Raw genomic sequence first — 9064 nt, 5'->3', positions numbered from 1 at the left:
ATAAACTGGTGTTAAACGAGCTGTTTGGGATGAACGGTGGCGTTCGGACCATGTATGGAACAAGTGGGTAAGATTGTTAAGATCCAGAGCTTGTTATATCAGTAAAACAAGTCATAAAGGGTTGAAAGAAAACGTTTATAACGAAAAGTAAGAAAGCCCGATTTGAATCGAATTTATGAAAATTCGATTCGATTGGATTGCTAAAATTTGATTTGATATGTTTAAATTCGATTCACATTGTTTGCCAAAATTCGATTCAATTCGTTTGAGGACTCGATTCGTTTGAGAACTCGATTCGATTTGTTTGGGGATTCGATTCGTTTAAAAAGTCTATTTTCTGATGAATTTTTAATAAAGACTTATTAACGAAAATAAAATTTTTCCGAGCCGACCTAGCAGCTTAACCCTAGCCAGAGGCTCTGCCCCGTAGAGATTGTATGCGTGAATTAAATGAGTTAAAACATGAAAGTATTAACGAATGAATGTATGTATGTAAGTATGTATGAATGAAAGATGAGTAGGTTAAGTATGTAATATGTATCTCCGGATACGCTTAAGTAAGTATGTGAATGTAATATATGTTGCCTGATTAATTAGAACTCACTCAGCGTAGCTGACTTTTAATATGCACGCAGACAAATAGGTTAAAGCAGCTGGTTTGAGGGAGACACATGACATTGGACTAAAGAGGCTGGCATCTTGAGAAGAATGTTATGATGTTATGTTGTGTTGTGTTTTATTTTGCAAGACAAATATGAGTAATGTTAAGACAATATTTGGAAAGTTTTGTAATGAATGGTTGATGTTTTTATATTCGTCGAAAAGTTTTAATTCACTATAATATTTAGAACTGTGTTTATGAGTAAATTCAACGTCTAATGTAGGGCACTGAGATCGAGGCCTTATAAAAAAGATTGTGTTTGTCCACATGTCAATGTGTGGTTGGCAAGAAAATGAATAGAAAAATATATATGTGTGAGAAAGTGTTAGGTAAAAATAATAAGTTTAGTGAAATTGTAATGGTCATATTGTAAAATTTTTTATTGGTATGATAAGTAACTTTAAAAAACATGTATAACTTGTATGTATATGAGCTTCAACACTTGTAAAAAATTGAATAAAAATTGAATAGTAAACCATACATACAAAACTTGCTAATTAATATATAGTTAATATTAAATAACCTAGATTGTTAGCTTAATTATCTAATTGTAGAGTTGTAAACGAATTGAATATTCAGCGAACGGTTCATGAACTGTTCGGTGGGAAGTTCGTTTAAGAATGAACATGAACAAAGGTTGTGTTTGTGAACGTGTGGTAATTTGTTCATTTATGTTTGTTTACGTTCGTTTGTTTATGTCCGTTAGTTAAAGGTTTGTTTGATATTTTTATAATATTTTATTTGTAATAACCAACATAGCATTTAAATTTATAATTTTATTGATTATGTCCTTTTCGCTTCATAATGGTTTGTATTATAAACTCTTGCTTTAACTAACAACAAAATCTAACTTATGTTTCGTTGACATTATCTATTTTAAAACCGCTGACTGGGAGATGATTATGTTTATGATTATTATTATATCAAGTGTTTAACTTTATATTTAATTAAGTTTATTATGTTCAATGCTTTTTGATTAAGAATGTTGCCCCCCCCCCCCCCCCCTCCCCCTTTTTTTCTTAAATTGAATAAGTTCAATTCCTTAGCACCCGAACACGAACAAGATTTTATTTTCGGTTAGCTTTCATGAACCATTCGTAAAAATGTTTGATGCTAAATGAATGAACATAAACAAGACTTCATTCGATTCGGTTGGTGTGCGGCCCTACCTAACTGTATCAATCGCACATCCATTTCACGTTTGGTTTCTGCATGCCTCTTTAAATTTGGTTATCCAATTAGGTAGGTTTCTTTTTCACTTTCTAATTTTGTTGGAAGTATTTATCACTACACCAAATGAATTTTTTCATGACCTGATATTCATTAAATCAAATTTTATTACGACACATTTTACAAGTCAATTTATGGTTTATAACAAACTGGATCTTGTATGAATATGATGCGAGCTTCTATTTATTTGTTGGTTTAAACCGAAAAGATTTCTTCGATGTCACAAGCGAGACGTTTTTTTTGACAGATTATTGACGGACTTGTTTTTTGACATATTACCGTTGGATTTTTTTCTAACAGACTTGTACCAAATGATTATCGATCTTCTATACGGATTTTCCGTCAGTAATATTGATTTATAACAACAAAATTATTACCAACGATAATTGACTTGATATTATTGAATTTGAGTGCCACTTTTGGTAGATTTTCGTGACTATATATAGATCTTATTATCCAGGGCCGTCTCTTAGATGTGTTAAAAATTTTTGATTTGAAGGCTAAATAAAATTTTGAGCCTTTAGTAAAAAGATTTTTTTTTTAAAAACATTTTAAATTTTAAATGAGCTTAATTGGTTATGATTTTGGCTGTTCAAAAAATATTTATGTATCAAGTGCAACTAAAACCCAAAACATTTTGGTTGGAAATGATACACCTTTGCCACTACACCAAGCTTGTGGTTGTGTAATTGAGTTTAAAGATTAAAATTACATATTCGTTTACATAAAAATATATAATTTAAATAAAAATTCGGGCCTAGCGGGGTATCGGGCTGATGGTGGTCAACACCCCCCCCCCCCCTTATGGCCGGCCCTGTTATTACCGATGGAAACACCCGTTGCAAATAGACCCCATCGAGAAACGACAAGGTGAAAAGTCTGGTCAGAAATCTCAACTTTAGCTTTCACAGATGAATTATCCCGTAAGTAAACCTTCCCACCGACAAACGACTGAAAAGCCTCGGGAATCCAAGAAAAAATGACCAAAATCTTTTCTTAAACTTTCCCTACAGATAACTGCGTTTCTCCCTCAACGACCAATATTTGGGTTTACCAGCACCAGCAATCATCGATAATTTGTAAGTGATCTCAATTTCGTGGGTTAGCATATTCGTCGGTGATCCATCTTTAAGTTTTCCATTTTTAATGGGTATTGTCGTTAATCCGTCGGTAGTTGCTGAGAGAAGTAAGTTGTCGTTAGTGATAGTTAAAACAATTCAAACCTCTACAATAAGTGGTTGACATATTTCATTGTCCACCTAGCTTTAATTGTCAACCAATTTTAGAAACAACTAATATGTTTTAGCTTAATTGGTGTTGGAGGAGAAGTAAAGAATTAAGCTAAAGACTATAAGGTCTCAAATTCGAATTCGATCCCAACCAGGTTTTATCGTAGTGGACTTCGGAGTGGCGGTTTTCCAGCACAAAAGATGACGAGCTTGGACTGCCCAGCACTTTCTGCAATCACAATTGTATATGATCGCCTTTTGTCATTAGGTTACCCCAGATAACCGGGTTTATTCGTTGGACGTTAGAGAAAAAAGATTTAGAAACAAAACCACATTTAATAAAAGAAATCACAGACGAAAACGTGTCTCTTCATGATTATATTATTGTAATTTTGATTTCTTCCATGCTGGGTCTCATATTTGTTTAAATAAATAAATAAATAGATTAATTAAAGTTAAAAAAAATATAAAAGAAGGGGCCTGCTTCTGCTGTTTGGTACATAGACGTTGATTAATTAAACAAAAAGCATCCAACCAATCCAATCATTTGCCCACCTTCACAATTTAATTATTTATCCAAACTTCTTTTCATCCCTACCCATTACCAACTCGACTTTTGGTCACTGTTGTCGTATTCAATCGAACGGTTTGTGATAATGACTCCCAACACATACTAGATATCTTTCGATAAACGATACTTACAAACACGTTTTAAGTAGAAATTAATTAATACATCTCTAAATAATTTCCTAGCTAGCCATCATTTGTTTTTTTATAAAATGCCGTAACCTTTTTTCGTGTTAAAAAATGTCAAATTAGAAACCATGTCTAGGATATTAAGTTTTCTTATCAAAATATGAACGAGATGACATAAAATAGCAAAATTATATTTGAACATTGTAAGATAGGTTGATAGTTGCCGTTGTCGAAACTTTCCATTGACTAGAGTTGTCCATTTGTGAACCAACCACATGCTTATGACCACATACCAGGCGTCTTGGTTCATCTTATTTAAAAGCCATGACTGTTTCAAGTCAAAACATGAGGAGTCGTGAGCCATTAACCTTATGGAACTATAAAGATAATTGATTCAGTGTAATGTAACAAGTCGTCACATTTGTTTCATTATTCAATTCGTGTAAAAAAGGTTTTTAGAAAATATAACACACATATAATACATATGAAAAATTAAATCGAGTTCTCTCGAGTTTTAGAACTCAAGGAGTTCTCAAAGAGAACTCACACATATAACACACCTATAATTTCTACTAAAAACATGTTTGAGAACTCAAGGAGTTCTCAAATCGTCCAGCCCCTTATTATACTCTTCTTTTAACTTGTCACAAGAGTAGTAGTTTGACTGTTTTTTTTTTCACACTAAGAGCATGTTTGGGATTGAGTTTGAAAAATGCTTATTGGCTTATTGGTGTTTTCAAAAAGCCAATAAATTAAAATGTGTTTGGCAATCACAAAAATCTTTCTTATTTTAGTTTTCTTAAAAGAGTTAAAAAGCAGTTTTCCAAAAGCCTCAAATCCTGGCTTTTCAAAATGGCTTTTCGAAAAAACCAATAAGCCAATAACCATTTTTCAAACTCAATCCCAAACATGCTCTAAATTAGCATGAAAAAAAGAATACCTTTGCTGTTTTTAAAGACGGACACGATGTAAATTTAGGGAGTCCAAAAGAGATACGTTTAGTCAACCCCTTTTTATTATTTTTATTATTGTAATATACATTATAACATTGATATATAAATAAACTAGCTTTAGAACCCGTGTAATACACGAGTTTTGTCAATGAGCAAATTAATACAATTAATTATTTGAAATAAATAAAAAGTCGTTAAATATTAAACATAAGAACATAATCATGTAAAAAGTGTACTGCAAATATATTCAAATATATATACTACAAGTACTGAGACGTTTAGAATTTACAAAAGTGAGAAAGGTAAAAAGGATTACTTGCAAGAAATTGTCATAAACATGAATGTAAAGTGTATTTTTTGTAGATACAGTTAGTCTCTCAAAAGTAAACCTTTCGTTAAAAGCCACCTAAAAGACCAATGATACAAACACAAAATGCATTTTCTCTGCCATTGGGCTTATTGTTAAACATGCATTTTATCAATTTAGTAAAAAAGTTACAAATAAAAGAGCTCACCCGTAACCAATGCAACTATGAAGTTAAAGTTTGTAAAAGTTTGAAAACAAAAGAAGTTGATTATGAGTCACTAAAACATTTATTTTCGTTGGAATGTTGATATGCAATTGCATAATAAATTAAAAGAAAAGACTTGAATATGGAAACTTAAAATAACGAAGGTATAATACGTTTGATATAATTCAGAACACATTGATCAATTGCAAAACTAATATTCTCATTTAAAATTATATATTTTTATATATAAGACGGATTAGAGAAGAGTTCATAAAAACAATTCAAATTTTGTTATATTAAATAAATGTTGGGTTGATCAGCTATTAATGTCACAAACCCATTAAATTCATATATATATTTTTTGTGATTTAAATATGGTTTTTATATATAAAAAGTTTTTTTTAATTAGATAATATATATGTATGTGTATTTTTGTTGTTATGTTACAAAATAAAGATCCATTTAGAAAAATTAATGACATTAAGGAAAGTGATTTAATTTTTAAAATGAAAACGTAATCTAAGAAATCGTATATTATTATTATTATTGGTACATTTATTATTATTATACATGAAATTATTATATATAATAAATTAAAATTGAAATTGATTAAATATTTCAATTCCATTTTTAGTTTTATATTTTCTCATCTAAATTGCAAGAAACATTATTTGTTTTATTAGGAATTGTTCAATTTTAGAATTTATAATCTTTATTTATATGAAAAGATTCTAAAATCCCTATAAAGGGATATTAAGAATTTGAGCGGGAAAAATTAGCCAAAAATTAATATGGGACTGCCACACCATCTTCATTATTTTCTTTTATTAGTATACTAGTTTTAGAGCCCGTGTCACACACGGGATAATTTAAATTATAAAATTACAAGTAAAGGAAATAATTGCATAGCGTATATGAAAAGTGTATTACATCTATGCTTGTTTATATAATATATTAACATAAATTGATTTTATTTATATCACAAAATGATATTTTTAAATGAACTTAATAAAAAAATCTTCATGCAAAAACGTCCCCGAGAATGCTTCTTTCTATTGAAAATTTCATTCTCAATATGTATAATTGAAATAATTTTGGTTATGAACCAATTTCAAAAATAAGACTTCTCATACGATAGTAGTTCTAAGCATTCAGCCTAAATACAAAAGGAGCGTTGCCTTTATTGATATTTTTATCAATTTACCACCCATCAAAGGAAATGAGAAAATTAAATTGTAACGATGGATGTTCTTCAAGACTATGTTTTTCTGAGCTACACCATGAAATAGATTTTGATAAGTTTCATAAGGCTTATTGACTTTGTGATAATGACAACATAGAAAATAACATGTTAAGCCATTAAATTTTGTGAATATTTTGTTTCATTTGAGCATAGTTTTGCATGACATGCTTCTCATACAACGTTCTGATCACCATTGAAAGAAAAATTAATGTTGACATAAATATTTCAAATTTGATAAACGTTTGAAGCATTGATAGGCATTGGGGTGGCATGTCGAAAGTGTTCGCAGTATTTTCTTAAATTTTAATAGTCGAGAGAAAAATAGTCAATTTGTCAATCCCGAACCTTTTCATTATTTGAAAAAAATGCCTTTAAAAATAAATTTGAAACCCAAATCATGTTTAAATTCTAACTTACATACTTTTGACATTATCAGGCCAACACTTTAAACCCATAACAAATTTGACGATAAATCTATTTGCATTATCAAACTTTTAAAAATACTCAAATTTTTCATTTTTCACCTGTAACAATTTTGACCTAAATGTAGTTAACTTGTACCAAACAGTTTATTTACCAACTTTTGACCCATAAAAACAAATTTAAGTTTCACAAAAAACCTGAAAGTATGATAAACTTTGTTATGTCTGAAAATGATTCGTATATATACTATCCTTACATTTTAACATATATATAGTTACTAAATTAACCGAAAAAATAAATGAATAGATTTAAAGCATGCATATATAAGTTATATGATAATTTACAATAATAATAATATTAACAATAATAATAATAACAGATAAATGGATTGATTTTTAAAAAAAAAACTGATCGACTTTTAAGCATATATTTATAATTTAATGATTAAAAAATTACTTTGTAAAATGAAAGAATATTCGAGTTTTGGTTTTCTTTACAATCTTCTACAATATCTATAGTACAATATGTGAATGATAACATTTGAAATTATATTCTTTTCAATCTTCAAGAAATATGATTTGTTGTTAATTTTTGGAATTTACCAAGTATTTTGAAATATATAGTAAATAATATGTTAAAATATTTATATTTACAAAAATATATAGATATAATATAAATATAGTGTAAAAGGAAAGTGAATAATTATTGATCTATTACATATATTAGGATTTCTTAGTTTTGGAGGGAAAAATTTGTGAGAATTAACTAAAACATGACAAGTGTCCATAATTATTTTTCTTTATTAGAATACGTAGATAGATGTAGATGTAGATATAGGTAGAGGTTGATATAAATAATCATGATTAATAAAAAAATCCTTGATTAAATGTTTTGAAGGAAAGTTCAATTGAATACGTTTAGTCAACACCTATTTATTGTTGTAATATACCTTATAACCTTAGTAAAAGAATACTATGATTTAATTAAAATATCGTTTGTTGAGGTCATTTAGGCTACACAATATTGAGTCAGGACAGGATCTAAGTTTTACCGCTAGCAATGGAGCGGGACGGTGTTCCCGTTCATCCCAATCCCCTCTCACAAATGTTCTTGGGATCGACAAAATGGTAACAAACGGGATGAAATTTGTGAAGAGCGTCGGGACGGACGAGAACACCTTCAATCTCATCTATATACTCTTGTATTGATAAAAATAATCTGAGAACATGAAAGACTTGAGGAGCATTAAAAATCACTTGAGGTCTTTAATTTATATATTCTGAATCTGTCACTAAAACCATTTGCACTTGTTTTTTTTTTCCTCTTTTTATGGAATGAAGCCAGAGACGTGAGAAGTAGAACCACAAATATTAATCTAGATTGAAGATATTGATCACTCTATCAAATCAAAAAGATAAAAATACAGGTTATTTGGATTGCTTGTTATCCAAGTAAGAAAATCAATGGCCGATAGAGCACGAATTCAAGAACAAAATACAAGAATTAATATAGAAGAAAAAAAAACATCAGCAAGCGTAAAAATCCACAAGCTCATGTAACGCATCAGGTTGAGGATCATCCGCATTTTCAATCATCCACAACAAATGCTCAAACAACACAACCTCGCACTCAATCGAATCGCCAACACCAGACCGTTCCACAAGCTCCTGGAACAACGGGTGTTGGGCAACATTCGAGCTAATAAGATAGCGACGCCTTGACTTGCCAACATAAACAGCTTGAGAATGGCTAACGTTGTTGTTGTTGTTGTAGTCGTCTTCATCAGAAGTGGGTGCGCTTGCACGGTCAGCCGGCTTGCCATTGCTAAACGAATGCCATTTCTTAAGCACTGACTTGATCTTTGTTAGCCTTCCGCCTTTTGCCATTGGTTTGGTTGCGTGCAAAATGATTTAGAGATTTCGGGTTTGGAGATAATGAGGGAAATGGAGGATGGAATGGAAGCTGGCTTCTTATATAAAACAGTCTTGAGGCCGGAAAGTGATGGGATATGTATAAATATATTGAAGAAAATATAATAGATTTTCTTTAAAAGAAAGGTGTATTTAGAGATGGAAAAAAAAGCAACCGAACTGGATTGGAACTGTTGTGTAGGAACT

At 30.3% G+C, this 9064-nt stretch overlaps 1 pseudogene; it reads right to left on the bottom strand.

Annotated features, from left to right (window-relative positions):
• Window positions 1-8314: 8314 nt before the first annotated feature.
• Window positions 8315-8833, bottom strand: LOC143596648 (auxin-responsive protein SAUR76 pseudogene; annotated as a pseudogene).
• Window positions 8834-9064: the final 231 nt, after the last annotated feature.

Source organism: Bidens hawaiensis, unplaced genomic scaffold (assembly GCF_021521415.1).
Source record: "Bidens hawaiensis isolate Kalapana, Puna unplaced genomic scaffold, B.hawaiensis_p1.1 tig00046822_1, whole genome shotgun sequence".
NCBI classification, from domain to species: Eukaryota; Viridiplantae; Streptophyta; class Magnoliopsida; order Asterales; family Asteraceae; genus Bidens; species Bidens hawaiensis.
Note: the sequence above shows the minus strand (reverse complement) of the source record. Positions and strands in the feature narration are given on the sequence as shown.